This window comes from Peromyscus californicus, unplaced genomic scaffold (genome assembly GCF_007827085.1).
Source record: "Peromyscus californicus insignis strain IS unplaced genomic scaffold, ASM782708v3 Scaffold_17__1_contigs__length_78620276, whole genome shotgun sequence".
Classification (NCBI taxonomy): domain Eukaryota; kingdom Metazoa; phylum Chordata; class Mammalia; order Rodentia; family Cricetidae; genus Peromyscus; species Peromyscus californicus.
Window position 1 is genome coordinate 32,182,940 of NW_026294469.1, and position 17,441 is coordinate 32,200,380.

Here is a 17,441-nt window from a genome sequence, read left to right on the forward strand (position 1 = left end):
CTCATCTTTCACACTACTTGATCTCTGTGAACATCTGACTCTGATTCAACATCTGAGGGGCCTGACTTCCCCAGAATCCCTTGCAAACTGGCCTTTCTACCCACCTTGGTCCTCACAACCTTGGGCCATTCATCTGGACCAGCTGGTGGAAGTGTTGAACAATGGAATAGTAAACCTCAGCCAAAGGCTGAGCAGATGTTGTCTCCAGAAAGTCAGGCTTAGCTTACCTAAAATCGTCTTCAATTCCATCTAGACTGAGGGTAGAAGGCAAAGGAGAAGCATGTTATGCAATAATGATTGGGAGCTGAGCCCTTGAAAATACGCCATAGAGATTAGCAGCCCCTAAGGCGAGGGTCCTTGGAAGAAAAGATGCTTGCGCTCTAGGAAATAACTCATCCTTGATCCCTTGAACTAAGGACTAATATAGGTAGGTGTGTAAAGTTCAGAAATTCTGTACAAAGGGGTTCAATCCACAATTCATACATCTAAAGACATTCACTGATCACCTACTATGAGCCAGAGGCCGTGACAGTGTTGACAGGCAAGATCTCTGAACTTGGGTAACTTCTTTACCATGGGGAAAAGCAGCGTGTTTTATCTGCATCTATCTGACAGGATATGATGAGTACTGCTACTTAGGCATGGGCCACAGCCCACCCCAGGGTCTTTCTCTAGGAGCCCTTCACAACAGAATATGGTAGAGGCTGTCATAGCATTTATGCAGAACGAAGCCCCAAACCACTCAAGGACAGTACTCAGAGAAACACAAAAGTCCAAGGAACTCTAGTAGAGTCTTGACTTGAGAAGAATAGCGACTTTATCCTGACCCTGGGTTCAGGAAGTGTTGCTCAGAACACTCTATGTGAAGGGTTAACTTGCTTCTCCCCTATCTCCAAAGTAGAGCTGTTTTTCTCTCCCTGTAATGTGGCCCAGTTGGAAATGTATTTGTTTTTCATTGTTTAATCTTCTGTATCGCCCACTGTTGATTAGATTTAATTAATTTATGTTTCTAATGAATTTAGAAGCTCACTGTGCTGTAGCAGGAACATTTTCAGACAGCATCTGGCCACCAAATGGATTGATTACCTTATCTGCAAAAGTCTTTCAAACATCTGGGGCCAGATTTTTGAGACTTCCAGAAGTCTTTGCAGAGGTTTTTTTTGCAAACAAACAAACAAACAAACAATGCCAAATATCAAGGTGGAGAGAGAGAGAGAGAGAGAGAGAGAGAGAGAGAGAGAGAGAGAGAGAGAGAGAGAGAGAGAGAGAATGCTAGATACAGGTAGGATTCACTTTGATCTGAAAATCTAGATCCTGGCACTCCTCCAGTTTGAAAGCACACTTTGCTGCTCATTGGCACAGCTTCAATGGCACAAATAGACTCATCTGAATCTATTTTGTTCAACATAATCAGAATCCACCAGGTCCAAGCCCAGACTGCCACCCTGTGAACTTCTTTGGCACTTCCTCCTAAATGGAAGCTCCCACTGATCATTAGGATGAAACATTTACAGAAAACATTTAGAGAGAAGCACTTTGCTCTCATTCATTCAGCAAACATTTATCGGGGGGCCGACTGTGTGCCTGGCACTGGGCCACGTGCACCTCTTCATCAGCTGCTCTTGGCAACAGCCCTGCAGGATGGCAGGCTCTGCTCTTTCAGTCACACAGATATGACCAAGCAGGATGTGAAATAATAACTAATATCGATAGTACTAATAAAGGATAAAGATGCGTGCGTGTGTGCGCGCGCGCACACACACACACACACACACACACACACACACACACACACACACACCATATGAAGCACAAGCACTAATTTATTCACCCCTTCCCCATAGGATGGATGTCATTTTGTCGCCTCCAGTTTACAGAGAGGAGCCAAGGCACCTGGAGTTTATGGACTTGCCCAGTTATCCAGCTTAGCTTTCAGCAACACCTGCCTTCTAACTTGAGAGTCTTTGCTCCTTGCCTTGGGGCTGTCCCTGTCTGGATATGGCTCACTGAAGACCGCATTAGGCCCTATTCCAGGGCCATCAATGCACTGCGCTCTAACTCGCACTCACTCCTAATCCAGCGAGCGGTACTATTCTTAATGATGCTGCAGATGCTGACAGTCTGGATCAAGGAGTGGAGGTCACTAGCTGCTGGCAGCAGGGCTGAGGCTGAGCTCAGGTTTACAAAGCACTGTCTCTCCATGCTGCCTGCTGATAGACGAGACAGAAGGGAGTGCTGGGAACCAAACAGCTTCCTCAAAGCTGCATCAGGACAAGAAAGACGACTTGCAAGAGGGGATAACCTGCACTGCCCACCCCATTCCAAAGACACACACACACACAGAGGGGGTGGGTGGTGGTGGTGGAGAAGCTGAAGAATGTGCAGAGAAAAAACATAAGAAAAACAGCTCCATCTTGAGCGGCAGGTGAAAGATGTTGCGAAGCTTATTGCCCGACTGGTTTTTCTGGCTCAAGTTCAAAGGGAGATGACTGACAACCAGGTGGTTGCCCATAGCATGGGCTATAATAAAAAGCTTGTAACCCGGAACCTCTGAGAATTTATGGACAACAAGTGCAGACTTTTGTGACAGTCGGTTGTATGCCGCTCTTGAATAAATCTGTTTTGACCTAGTTCTTAGAATTCACCGAGTCTGGACATTTCTTTTCTTTTGTTCAAAGGGCTCTGATTCCCTTCTGCTTCTCTCTCACCACTACCTCAACATGGTGGGTGGGTCCTCTAGCTTCCCTTGACCTTTCTACCTGCTCCCTCCCTGCCAAGCCAATCTCCAACCCTCCCCTGGTCTGTCTAGCCCACGTGCATCTTCCAGGAAGTCTTCCTTGATTTCCCTATTCTGGTCAGGTGTTCCTTGGAAGTATATTTTAAGCACCTTTACTTCTTCCTATGCTACACTGTAAAGCAACTGTTTGTTGGTTTCCTCCTTGATACAGTATGTTAGCAATCATTGCATCTACAGTGTAGGGGTCTGAGCAAATTGCGAGTCTCTCAGCACGCTCTTGGCTGGTCTCCCTGTTAGAAATCTCTCACCTTCATGCTTCACACTACATCCTCTTAAGCTGTCTTTTTTTTTTTTTTAAATTTTCATCACTACCCTCTGAACCCTTGCACAGAAATCAGGATGGTGATGAGTCCTAGGGGAAAAGGGGTTAAGTCAGAAGGGACTCTGAGATCTTATGAAGTCCTGAAAGCACCCCAAAACTTAATCTGGGTAATAGAGACAGGGTGTACATCTGTAAAAACCACTGAGATGGACATTGAAAAATACTGTTTTTACCCTAAGTAATTCATATCTTAGCAAGAACAAACTGACTCTCTGATAGCCCACTCTGGTTGATAAAATCCAAAGAGCCCTGCTTTGGTGTTGGAAGTCTGTCACTAACTGGCATACTTGTCAACCTGCTTGTCAATCTCACTCTTCTGACCTGTTCTTTTAAAACTCTTCTCACTTCTTTTCACGTCTGTGCTTAAAATCATGCTGCAAATCTTACCCTACATATCTCCTTCTCTTACCCTCGCCTTCCAGAAACTCTTCTACTCTTGAAGGATGAAGACAAATCTCTCCAAATCTCAACAAACACATCAGTCTCATTATCTCCTTTCCCTGAGTCCTTGACCCTTGTCTGGTTCATTCATGCCAATTTTTCTTGAAGATGATAAACTCCTGGAAGGCAGGAACTTTACTGTATTTTCTATTCTTGTATTTAGTGTGGGACCGGGCACATTGGTAGGTACTTAGTGTATATCTCTGTATGTACTGAAGGATGACCTTTACTCCTAGCCCCAGAACAGCTGTGAACTTGAATACAGGTTAAAAAAAGGCAGATTTTCTGTCTTATAAAATAAAAACATGGTGGTGCCCCAAAAGGACTAGTGACTTAGGATTCAAATGAGGTTTCAAACCCAGATTTTGGCACTCTCTGACTTTATGACTCAGCACAATGAATCTCCATCACCCAAATTCAATGTCCCCATTCACACAATGGGGACTTTCTCATAGGCCATTGTGAGCAGTCAACAGGAGCATAAATATTTTGAGTTGACATTTGCCTGCTTGTGCACTTGGATAAAGAAAACACAGTCACGCCCTAACAAACGCCCAGGTTTTCAACTACCATGAGAAGAGCCACCGACTCCCAGGAAACACTGAACACACACTAGACCTTATCGTCAGAGCTATTACACACAAATGGGTAGTGTGAGAGAGAAACACCTACGGATCAGGAGGTAAGAAGAGGAGGACGGGAAGAGTGGGTGCACTGTGAGCGGTACACACGTGCACACAAACAGAATGAGTCTCCTCTATTAGACATTCCTTAGAGAAATTCCAGCACATCCCATTAACACTGTCCCCAAGGCAAGAGCTGGCCTTTGACCTTTACGTATTTAATATCTCTGCAAAGATTCCGGAGCCGTAATCATCGTGAAATGGTACACAAAGGCAAGTGTATCTGGGAGTCCCGACAGCTTTCTGCTTTAGCTGTCACTCCTGTGATTCTTTCATTACTCTAATTCCTGGCGCTTCCCTTCAAACTTTTGACCTCAGGATAGCTCTTTGATCGCTCAACAGGATTTTGACGGGTAGGAGAGAGGAACACCGAGGAACGCGTTTCCATTGTGTTCTGACACACTCATTTACAAGACAACAGTTTAATAATTCTAATTCATATCCCCCTCTATGCACGCAATCAATAATTCATGGCAATCCCTCTGCTGCATTTGTAGTGACAACAGAAAGGGCAAGATATTGCTTCTCTTCAACTCACCCTCCTTTCTTCAGTTAGCCATGCCTGGAGCCTGGAGAGTTCAGAATCTCAGGAAAACAGTTTCCATGGTGACTCTTCCTTTGAGTACCCAACTGCATTTCACTCTTTCTGGGGTGAATTAATGCTCCTTATTGCTTTCATGCTAAATATATTGAGGATTAGATTTGATTTCCTCTGCAGTCATACAGTTTTATCAGGAAAATGGAAAGGAAAAACACAGCATGAAGAAACTGTCTTTCTGCCACTATCCTATTACAAAGGAGAAATAAAATAGTTCAGAAAAAGACAATAACAAAACAAAACAAAAAACCACCAGCCATAGGCAAATGCACGCAAGTGCCTGGAAGCCAGGATACACATACAGTCTTTTACAATGTTAGAAAACCTGTCTCAGGACCATATGACCTGAATTCCTCCAGCTGTTGAAGGTGGTAGAAGTTGACCACAACATAGGCTACAGAAAATACTTGGATTTTTGATGTACTAATACTGCTCTCCATCAACACAGTATGTCTAGATCACACTGAACACAGAAGTCTTTGAAGCAACAATATCACAGCTACTTGATGTTTTAATATGGTGACTTTTGCTTTCTCTTAATCTATTAGTCTTCTTTATTTGTTAAAATAGGAAACCTTCCTAAGTCTCCATGGCAACCTAAATTCTTCCCCCACCCCCAGAGTGTATTGCCCTAATACGTCCCATCTACTGGTTCACTTCCCCCACTGGACTCTAATAGGCAGTGCCTATGTCTGCTCTGTTCACTGCTTACCCTTCTGTCTGGCATAGCACATGGGGGGGTGGGGCATAATAGTGGTAACTCAGGCACAGAAGTCTCCTTTAAGTCCCTTAGAAACATTCAAGGTCCTCAATTCTCTCCCACCCCAACTCCTGCTCCCCTTCTGTCCTGCAAGCAACAAAGGGTTAAAAGGAATATTCTGTATATGGGAGGAGGGGTGAGGAACAGGCATCATGGGGAGAGTACTTTCTCCACCACCACATATCCACTCACACAGTGTGGAATCTAGTCACCAGGCATCAAAATCAGGTGGAAAAGAGGAACCTTAGCCATTTGGAGCAGTGGTTCTCAACTCGTGAGTCACAACCCCTTTGACAAACCTCTATTTACAAAATATTTACATTATAATTCATGACAATAGCAAAATTATAGTTATGAAGTAGCAACGATAATAATGTTTATGGTTGGGGGTCACTACAGCATGAGGAACTATATTAAAGGGTCACAACATTAGGAAGATTGAGAACCGTTGATTTGGAGACAACAAGTGAGTATATAATATCTACATTAAATATGATTACTTTAGAAGTCTGGGGACAGCCGGGCAGTGGTGGTGCATGCCTTTAATCCCAGCACTCGGGAGGCAGAGCCAGGTGGATCTTTGTGAGTTTGAGACCAGCCTGGTCTACAGAGCGAGATCCAGGAAAGGCGCAAAGCTACACAGAGAAACTCTGTCTCGAAAAACCAAAAAAAAAAAAGAAGTCTGAGGACACGAATTGAGTAGAATTACTGATCTATGAAAGTTTATGTCTAGGAAGGGTTCTTTTGGGATCACCAGGAAGCAGGGCAGGGTTGAGTACAAACTCATTCCCTCAGATGTTAACAATGCTTTCATTTATTCTCCATACCATACATGCATGGACTTCTTTCATCTGCCTAATAAATTCAGGGATTAATGTTATTACTTTTTCATGTGATATAAAGAAATTCAGATTCAAGAAGACTCTAGGCAGTTCCTAACATCCTAAGCTCAGTTAGTAGAAAAGCCAAGATTCAAATCCATGCAGCCTGGTCTTTGAGTCAATATCTTAACTACACCGTCATGAATCTCAGGCTCTTGGGGTCTGAGATAAGCAAATAATTGCACAAAGCATCTCCCGTAGTCTCCTTTGATGGGTGAATGACCAAACTTCACTATGTTCACAAATGCTGCTGGGCAATCATCAGGATGCCTAGAGAGCCACAGAAGATTCTAGATTTCAAAAGGAAAACCACTTCAGTGGTTGTGTGAATGGTGGGTTTATGCATTTCTGTAACCAGGATGTGCACAGCCACAGCAGGACTCCTTGGGTTCATATTTCCATAGGTGGATGGTTGAGTGTGGCCTTCTCTTACAAAATGGCATTCTCCAATGTCTTGAGAAGATCCTGGGAGGTGTTCTTTTGGATTTCCTAAACTTGCTTGCTGAAATTCAACAGCACCGTGCTGTTCACCTCGACTGCAGTCAGTGGCAAGAAAAAGGTCTCGGTATGCTGGCTCCTGGATATTTTTCATTTTCTACTTTGGATCCCCTCAACTGTGTTAAACATAGATATGATTTCTTAAGACCATGAAGGAAGCACATTAAAACTTAAAGGGCAAGACTGTGGGATATGATTTTTCCTATTTGACTTTTTCATTTTTAAATGATAAATAATAGCTGTTTATAATTGTAGGGTACAACGTGGTGCTTCCATGTATGTTTACATTACGGAAAGATTAAGTCAAGCTAATTAACATCATCTGCTACCTCATACCATTTTTGTTGTTGTTGTTGTTGTGAAACCATTTAAAAGTTATTTGTTTGGGAATTTTGAGCTAGCCATACATTATCATTGTCTAATCACTGGCTATGCAACTGATCACTAAGAATTCTTCCTTCTGTCTAACTCAATTGCTGTAGCTTTTAAACACCAGCCACACCCTCAGCCCCTGGAAACCACCATGTGACTTGCTGTTTCTGTGAGTCTGACTGTTTTAGAATCCACCTGTGTGTAACACCATGCACCCTTTACCTTTTTATGCCTGACTGAAACTGCACATTTTAATTTTGCTTCTTTGATACAATTCTATTTCTCAGTTTCCAGCATTAAGCATATGTAACTTTAAATATCATAAAATAGTTAACTATTTTTAGCTGACGTGATTTCTCAACTACAGAAGGGCAGGGCATGGAAGAGAGATTTGGTTTAGTGAGTGTTGCCCATGAGAGCCAGCATTAGGAAAGGGATAAAAGTCTTAACTCAGTGTTACTCATGACATTGTGTGACTCCTATAGATGGAATAATTGAAAATGAAATCCTCTCCCTATACTTAGCAATAAAAGGAATTATTACTTATCAAGCAGAAAAAAACATTAATTTTTGTTTTTTTCCTGCCAGGGGAGAGAATGGGCTTAGTGATTATGTTGCTTATCCATCCCAGGTCAGAGTTTACCTTGGATATATGAAGAACATAAAGCCCCAATATTTGGGAAGACTATACATCTGCCATTAAAGAGTGAGGTGTCATGGCAGCTGGAACAGCTCTGAACATGTTGCCAGATACTCTGCATTTTCATGAGAAATTGAGATCTTTGTGGCTATTAGTGGGGGAGGGCACTCCAGGTGGGAGCTTGGAGGGAGGAACTTGGGGTGAGTGACTCTGCCTCTCTGCCAGGGCCACGCACCACACACTCACTGATTCATTTCTACTCTCCTCATTGTTAGACAGCCCAGAACTCATTGTTGTTTTTTAATATTCCCATAAAGAAAATACTATATCTATCATGAAGATACCCCTGATAGCAGAGAGTATTCCAAAGAAGCTAGAATGGATGAAAACAAAAAAAACGGAGAGTGGTAGCTGTAATAATATTAAAAAAGAAAGGTGAATTGAGTACCTTTTGGCAAAGTGTGCTTTCTTTTTTATTTATTATTACAGTAGCAACTCAGGAATATAGAACGATGACCAGTTACTGGCCCCTAAAATGTCTGCAAAAGCAGTAGGAATGTGAGAACCCGGCAGCTTCAGGAACAAAGGGAAACGATGTATGTGTATTTATTGGTGTATGGGGGTTCTGAAGGTACCGACTGTTCTGCTTATAGTTCTGGGCAGAAATGTAAAATGAGTTTTGCCAGAGCCCATAATGACAGTGTGCTGCATTTATTATGAAATGATTAGCACCTTAGATGGCAGAGAAGGACAGATGTCATCTCTAGAGTCTCTCCTCTACTTTTCCTCTGTCTCCAGAGAGTTCAACTGAATGACAAAGAACTCAGGTTTGAAGTCACATGGATCCTGGTGTCAAAGTATAGTGTGTCACCTATTGGATGATGGCCTTTGGGAGACTCAATTCCATCTGTAAAACAATATAGACATATTCCCATCTTTTCATAGAGAGGCATGAAGGCCAAAGGATAAAGGAGCGAGCACAATGCCTGGTGTGAGGTAAATCCTTACAAAATAAAACAAACAAAACAAATAAAACAGGCATGAGAATCTGGGGGCAGAGTGTGTGCATCCATTGAGATGTTTTAGGTTTTTCTTTATGGAGAGGTTTATCATTTCTCAATGGGGGTCAAACTAATTTCTCTATCTGTATAGTTAGTTGGCTTTGGCTTCCCCTCTTTATCCCCAAGGTAGAACTATAAATATCTCCTAGTGACTTGATGATGAAGGTGAGGGCCAAGGACTCTTTCCCCATTTGCTGTTTGAAAACAACCCTTTCAGGAGATACTTGATGGCTTGCAGGGATATTTATGACTCAGACCTCCTGGCAAAGTCTCTGATGCTGACTCATTTGTTACCCCAGAGAAAAAGAGGCAGCTGAAACCATCACTCATTAATTCTGCTTATCAGTCATGGCAAGAGGTCAGAGGTAAAACACTCAGCATAGGGTGACTATGTGGATCAAGAATTTCAATAATGCCCCTTTGACCACTTACACAGTAAGAGGATTTTTGGCATACACACACTCATAAAAGTGTCTGCAAGGTCCTTATTGCAGGGCATTAGTGAGGCATTGCTAAATAATAATTTTCTGTGGGATGCCTCAGCCTTTGGCTCTGAATGCTCAGAAATGATCCTTTCTCTTCAAGACAAGAGAAAACCAAGTGACAGCAGATGGGAGACAAGGAGGAACAGAAATAGAGAAGAGGCTGGATCTGGAATTTCCACAGTGGCTTTGGCCTTGAAAGCAAGAATAAAGGGCAGCCTTCCTCAAATGGAAAATAGAATATAAAACAACAGAGGTAAATTTTATAAACATTACCATGAACTAGAATAGCATTAATCAAATCATGGTGTTTATGTTCTAACCACCAACAAATATGGCATCCTTAAAACTCACCAAAGGCAAGAATTTAGGAATATGAAAACAAATGAGAAAAGAAATACTTATACCTAACAACTGCTGGAATACTTGGGGTCAGGGGTTGAGCTATACATCCTTGAATGCATTCTCTGTTCAACCCACAAACACTGCAAGGCTATGTGTCCATCCAAGTCTAGTTTATAGCTGGGAACATCAGGCTTGATGATGGTGGATAGCTTGCTTAAGAAAACACGGCTGAACTGACTGATCCCAATTTTACCCTATTGCAGCTTCAGCCAAGAAAAGTTGCACTGAAAACAATTCCATTTGTTACTCATAAATTATTGACACACAGTCGTTCAAAATTTATGTGCGCAACATTACTCTTGGCTCTAGATCCAGAATATGAGTGAGAATTTGGGTCAGATATGGACTTCTGGACTCCCGGGAGATCTTAGCATCACTTGCTCTGTACATACAAGCAGCAGAGGCTCTGTCCTCACCATTTAGTGACTCATGTCCAACCCAACAACCAAGTAATGCAGTCTATGCATGTCTGTGAAAACATGGGAGAGCATTTACAGAATTGTGAAAACAGGACCGAGCATGCACAACCAATGGAATTTATGGGCTTGCTGATGTTAACAGAAAAAGCTTTGTGAGATTTGAAGTTAACGGGTGTGTGTGCCTCTTTCTAGTTTCCTGAACAGATAGGCCTAGTAGAGTTATTCTTGACTCTAAATAAATGAACGAGGTTTCTAATTCTAAGTAAGTGAAGTCTGAATGCATTCTAAGTAAGTGGCTAAGAACTATCCATAGACATTTGGCTTTCAGCAGGAACATGTAGATTGGCATCAACTTAAAAAAAAGGTGCATTTGAGGCAGTGTACATATACAGAGAGGGAGAGGGAGAGAGGGGAGAGAGGGGAGAGGGGGAGGGGGGGAAGGGAGAGAGGGAGGGGGAGGGAGAGAGAGAGAGAGAGAGAGAGAGAGAGAGAGAGAGAGAGAGAGAGAGAGAGAGAGAGAGAATTGATTTAGAAGGACATGTTCTAATTACTACCATGGGTGAGTTCTGCTTGCCAGACCCTTGTGTTTTGAGCTATTTGCAATATAGCAGTTGAGCTTTCATACTGAAGGTTAGATTGATTAGTGACACTAACAACAGAGGTCAGAGTGGAGACTGTGGCAGAAGCAAGCATCAGTGAGAGACACAGCAAGGTCAGTTAAAATTGCTAACATTTACTGAGCACACCCATGCACCACTCTTTTTATTTTTTATTTTTTTTGCAGTGTTAGGGATAGAAGCAAGGGCCTCACGTGTGCTAGTCTCTAGTCTCTTGGACACCGTCTTAAATGCTTTACATATACCATAGCATTGGTGTGAGAATCACATAGGTGAAGCAGCATTTACATTCAGTTTCTGCAGATGGAGAGATGGTATTAAATGCTCTCTTTGCTAGGTCTATATAATTACTGATGCTTTAATATTTCTGCTTCATAGCTGAAGAAACGCACAGAATGGCTACTTGCTACTTCTGCTAATAGTTTTCATAACTGGGATTCATACCAGGTTTGTTTGATTGCAAAGCTCAAGATCTGAACTGCTATAGCTTTGGTTCTAATACCTGCTCCTACTTGGTTATATTCAGGCACCCCTCTGGACTCCCCTCTTCTACTCTGTCTGTCCCCATGAGATGGGCTGCAGCATCTCAGTTTCCTTAATGGTCATACAGGACAAAAATCAGTATATACTCAAAGGGTTGGTGTGATATCCTAGATTCTATAACATGGAAGTGGTCTGTATAGTGTCTCCCATAAAAAGAGCTGAGATCCATGTCTGGAATGCAGGCACTGGTCTCACCATACAACCCACTCCACACCAATGACACTTCCTCACTGGGGCCAGAGGAAGATTGAAAGTGTGTTTCCCCAGGAGAAGATGCAAAGGTCTGAGGTTAACGTGTAGGAGATGAACTGAGCCACACAAGAGGAAAGGGAATGGGGGGATGTGCTCCAGCTTCCACTGCCAGAATCCCCATATTTTTATTATTTGTATAAATCATTTGGCTTTGAAGACACCAAAGGCCAAGCCTCCAAGTGCACCGATGAAAATAAATTGGATAGCACAATAAATAACGGGCAAAACCAGGCTGCCAAATGAAGAAGGATTTAGATCATTTAAATCCTAGGCTAGGAGTTGTCAAATCCAGTTTAATGCTGATAAGTGTGGGATAATCACTCTTTGCAAATAGCCCTATCCCACCAAACACCCTCCTGCAACCCCTTCCGTTCTTTTACCTACCCTTTGCAAGTTGAAAGAAATCCGAGGGTATTTGCAGAGTGAAAAGGGATGTTATAGCCTGAGCAGTAGTGAGCCCAGGTTATTATATAATAATCCAAGATGCCTCTGCCGGGCTTAGAGGAAATATGAAGAGCTAATAGAATGTAGTGAGGTTTGATTAGCTACAAAAGGACCCTGCATGGGAGTAGGGGTGAGACTTCTAATTTGGATGGCAGGAAGGGGTGCATCATAGTTGGGTGTAATGCAAGAAATAAAGAATTAGGGACATTGCTAGGTCGTCTATTCAATGGCCTGAAGGTGGAATAAATATTGAAGGATACATGCTACAACAAGAGAAAACACAGTCATCAGATGGCCTGTTCTCAGCGTTTGGGGCTATTTATACTGGCCTCATGCCCACACCCAGAGACTTGGCCTAGAGGACAAGAAGCAGAGCCCTGCCTGATAAGACTAGAATCTTAGGAATGCTCATAACCAGCCGTTGCCTGATGGAATGATGAATGATTTCATTCACTCACCAAATATTGATTGAACAAATATGTACCACACGTTGTTCTAGAGCTGAGGAGGCTTCTTTGTGTAAAATAGACCGATGGTGACAAGTCACTAACGATTGAGCATTCACATTGGGCCACCTGGTGAGCATGCATTTGTGTCGTCAATCCTCCCAACGGGTCCATGGCGCGGGTACAACTCAGTGAGAGGAAACAACTTGCCAAGATCACACAGCCACGGACGATGCTTCTATCTGACAACGATCTCCACCCTTCTCTAACCCTGTTCTGAGCCTCCTCTTCTCCAGTTCTTCCAAAGAAGGAAGCCACAGCAGCCATCATGAAAAGTGTGAATATACCTCTGCTGCTGTTTCCTGGAGACCCCAGTATTACCACACACCCTAGACCCATGCACAAGTTATGTATGAATTAGAGTGGCTAGAACACTCACGCTCTGGTGTCATTTGACACTTAGTATAAACACCACCATAAGGGGAACAAAACTCAGGATTTTGCAGCTCTGTGTTTTCAGTCCCACTCAACCATCACCAAGTGGGACATGTGTTAGGTCACTTCTGCACTCCCAACAGGTTCTCTTTAGAGCCATTAACTAATTACCTTGTGCTCTCTAGCTCGGCACTGTCTGACAGCAACTACAATTTTAATTGTTTTAGTAGTAATATTTAAAAAGGAACAGGTAACCAATATGTTTTATTGAATCAAAACTATTATAAATACCATTTAGAATAACATTATAACATCCACAATGTAATAATTTATAACATAATAACATTTATGTAATAACATTATTGAGCTTTACCATTTCCTTCTACTAAGTTTTAATTTCCAGCATGCATTTTGCATTTTACATGTACATCACTGGACATGAGCGCTCACTGTGGTTTTTGTGTTCATTCAACCTGTTCTGACTAGCTTTGATGAGCTGTGCCTTCTGGTGGTATTTACTGAGTGTCTACTTCTTGCCAAGATGTGCACCGGGCACTTTCACATACATCACACTTCATCTCCCCAGGGCCTCACATCACAGAAGAAGGACCCAAAGGTTGCAGGTGCCTAGACTGTGGGAAAGATGGACTTCCACCTTTTCCATACTTCCCACCGTGCCTTGCAGAGAGCACAATTCAACAAACATCTTGGGACTGGGTGGAAGGTCCCTTAGTAAGTCGCAGAGGAACCAGGATTTGAATCAGGTGTGCCTGACACAAAGGCTTGTGCTTATCTCAGATCCCTTTAATTCTCCCTCGCCACTTTAATTCTCTTAGAGTTGCTATTGCCCCTAAGGCAAGCCACAGAGACGCCCCAGTGCTTATGAAGCTGATCAGCCTCTTGTCTAAGCAGATGAATTATAGATGGGAGACTCTTCACTGGGATGCTGGATTTACTCTGTCTATGAGTTTGTGTGTGCAGTTTCACAGAGCTTCTTAGTATTTACTGTTACCAAGAAGGGTGTTCAGCCTTGGAGGAACAAAAATCCTCAGCACAGGGGCCTCACCCTCAGTGTCACTTGGGAGACTTGCCTGTGTGTGTGTGTGTGTGTGTGTGTGTGTGTGTGTGTGTGTGTGTGTGTGTGTGTATGTACAGATTCATAAAAGACTGGGTTGAAAGTGACTTTAAATGGCTTCTTATCACTGTATGATAAGAAGCATGAAATTATCTTCTAGTTTTAACACAGGAGTGAGAGCATTCCAAATAGTAAGTTTTTACAAACTAATTTATGTGTGTGTAGGAGGTATACATGCCACAGTGAATGTGTGGAGGTTATGGGCAATGATATAGGTATCATTGCTAGATATTCTAGCATTATGAAGGTTCCAGGGATTGAACTCAGGCTGCCGGGCTTGTACTCCAAGTACCCTCACCCACTGAGCCATCTCTGGTGGCCCAACAATTAGTTCTTGAAAAAGGAATACTCCCTAAGTATTTTGTCTATTGCTGTATAAGACAGTTGAGCATCTTTCAGTTAAGTGGTTCTGGCTCTGGCTCTGTCTGTTTGCCAAGTAACCAAGAGTCAGGCTCCTTATAGGCCAAGCATGGCCTGGTCAGATACAGGGAAAACTCTAGTTAGATCCACACTTCTTAGGGAAATAGAGGTGGGTGGGCTCTTGATTCTAGCTCATACTAGAAAGTCTTCAACAAATTATGCAGAGAGCTTTCTAATGAAATGATTAATTAGCAATTTAATTAATTACAGTATTTATTGGCCAAACAGTAGGCATTTCTGGTATGACTTGAATTATGCATATGATAGTCCCTGTCCTTGAGGACAGCACGGCAAGCAATGGGCTCAGGCACTTGGAAAAACAACCACAATAAAATGTGGTACGGATATGGACAGGGTTCTACGTAACACACAGGAGGCACGTCTAAACAGGAACTAGAGAAATCAGGGGCCTACTTCTGGGGAAAGCATCATCTGTCATCAGTGCTCAAGTGAGAGGTCAAGTGAAAGCCAGTTTGGCCAAAGTCAAAGGACAGAGGAAGGATAGCACACAAGGAGACCCGCATAGTGTGGCGCATTTAGAGGCCAGCATGATTTCATTTTGATATGAGCACGAGGCACTAGGGCTGTACAAAGGAAGAATACATTCAGATGTCACTGGACAGAGACCTTAGAGCTCTTGGTGAAAATATTTTTGGATGGTAGGAAGAAAAGGCATCAAAGAAGCCAGAATTGTGATGTAAGAACATGCTATTGAAGTCTTGTGCTTTGCTCTGGCACTTCTCGCAATTCCATGGTTTATTGTCTACCTCTCTTACTATTCTGAGACCCTCAATGCAAGGGTTTCTACCTTTATTTTCTGCAACACATTGATATAGTGTCTGCTGCAAAATTGATGCTAAATACTTATCTTGATGAATTATGTCTGTGAAAACTGTTAGTACATTTGAGGGGACCCAGGTCTATTTGAGGGTGTATTTATTATCCAGGGGAATGGAGAGAAGGAGGGAGGGAGGGAAGGGTGGTACATTCACCTAGATTCCTTAGACCTCCAGAAATTAATTTTTAAAATTATATATAAATATTTGCACTGTTTGAAGAGTAGGAGGTATTCATTTTTACTCAGATTCTCAAAGGGGTCTAAGATCTCCAGGATTAGGAACACTGGATAAAGGAAAACCTTTGGCAAATGCAGTTTGGAAAGCAAACTACAATCTAGCCAGGGAAGGCTTCTTTGAGGTGAATCAGCTGGATAAATGCTGGTTCACACCAACAGTAGGAAAACGAACAGCCAGAGAGGGATATGGTCTAAAATTTACAACAAAAGGAACTGTGGGAATAGACTTTACCGAAAGACAGTTGTATGGTGGCAAGCTGACCGACAGGGTTGCGATGTGAAATGTTCCCTAGCAGCTCTTGTGATGAAGGTTCGGTTCCCAATAGCTGTGCTATACTATAGTAAAAACTGCAGGGGCCTGGGCCTGGGCCTGGGCCTGGTTGGAAGAATGAAGTCTTTGGGGGTGGGCATACCTTTGAAGATTATATTTTGTCCCTGACCCCTTCCTTCCTCCTTTCTACATCCTGGCTATCAGGAAGTGAGTAGTCTTATGCCACCATGCCTTCTGCAATGATGCTCTGCCACATCAGGTCCAGAAAGACTGGAACCAACTGACCACGACCTAAAAGCATCGAAGTTATGAGCTAAAGTAAGTCCCTTACATTGTTCCTTTCAGGCCTTTGCCGCTGCAATGGAAAATGAACCCAGTGATATTTATGAGAAAAGAACTTTGGAGATGATTGGCAGCTACTCAGTCTTTAAAGAAGAGCATTCTGAGCAGATGTGAGACTCTTCAGAGCAGGGGCATGAGAGGTAAGCAAAGAGCTTTGAAAGTCACCGTGGGAATAGGCCAGTCAAAAGGAAGAACCATCCCTAACAGTCAAGGGAGGGAATTCAAGGAAGGGATGCCATTAGCTCTTGGTAATAAAGCCCTTGGGGCTGGGGAGATGGCTCAGTGCTGTGCAAGGATGAGGACTTCAATGAGACCCCCAGCACCCACATAAAAGTCAAGTGGGTGGTACATAGCTGCAAGCTTAGCATGGGAGAGACAGAGATAGGAGAATCTGCTGGGGCTCGCTGGCCAGGTCGGCTAGTCTAGCTGAACCAACAGCTCCATAAACAAGGTGGAAAGTAGTCAAGAGAGCACCCAATGTCAACCTGAAGGCTCTACATATGCATGCAGGGGCATATCCACCTATTCACACACACACACACACACACACACACACACACACACACACACACACACACACACACGCCTGTAGGGGCTGGAGATGTAGCTCAGTTGGTAGAGTGCTTGCCTAGCATACACAAAGTCCAGGGTTCAATCCCAAATACTGCATAAGTTGGGTGTGGTGGTACATGTGTGTAATCTCAGCACAGGTGGAGGCAGGAGGATCAAAAATTCAAGGTCATCCTTGGCTACATATTGAGTTCAGGCCAGCTGGAGATACAGGGCACTATCTAAAGAAAAAGAAAACAAACAAACACAGACCTTGAAGCTCTTGTGGAATTCATTTTCCTTCATCTTTCATGGATTTGAGTTTGCCACATTAAAGCAGTATTTGTGAATGAGATTTCATATGTATGTATAGATGAAAAGTTTACAATGGCTAGTGATTTAAACTGGTAAGAACAGATACCACACTTGATCTTAGTCAAGTGACTGGGAAGGGATGATAGCTGTTCGCATAAGTGGTATTTCTGTCTCCATGCTGGAAGCTTGAGGTTTTGATGTAGGATGTTTGACTCCTCCCTCTTCCAATGAGCACATT

General features: G+C 42.9%; 1 protein-coding gene and 1 pseudogene across 9 annotated transcripts in view; both read right to left on the minus strand.

Annotated features, from left to right (window-relative positions):
* Ppp2r2b (protein phosphatase 2 regulatory subunit Bbeta) overlaps window positions 1–17,441 on the minus strand; it is a 404,023-nt gene that overhangs the window by 110,999 nt on the left and 275,583 nt on the right. The window lies entirely within an intron of this gene.
* Window positions 17,238–17,344, minus strand: LOC128113130 (uncharacterized; annotated as a pseudogene).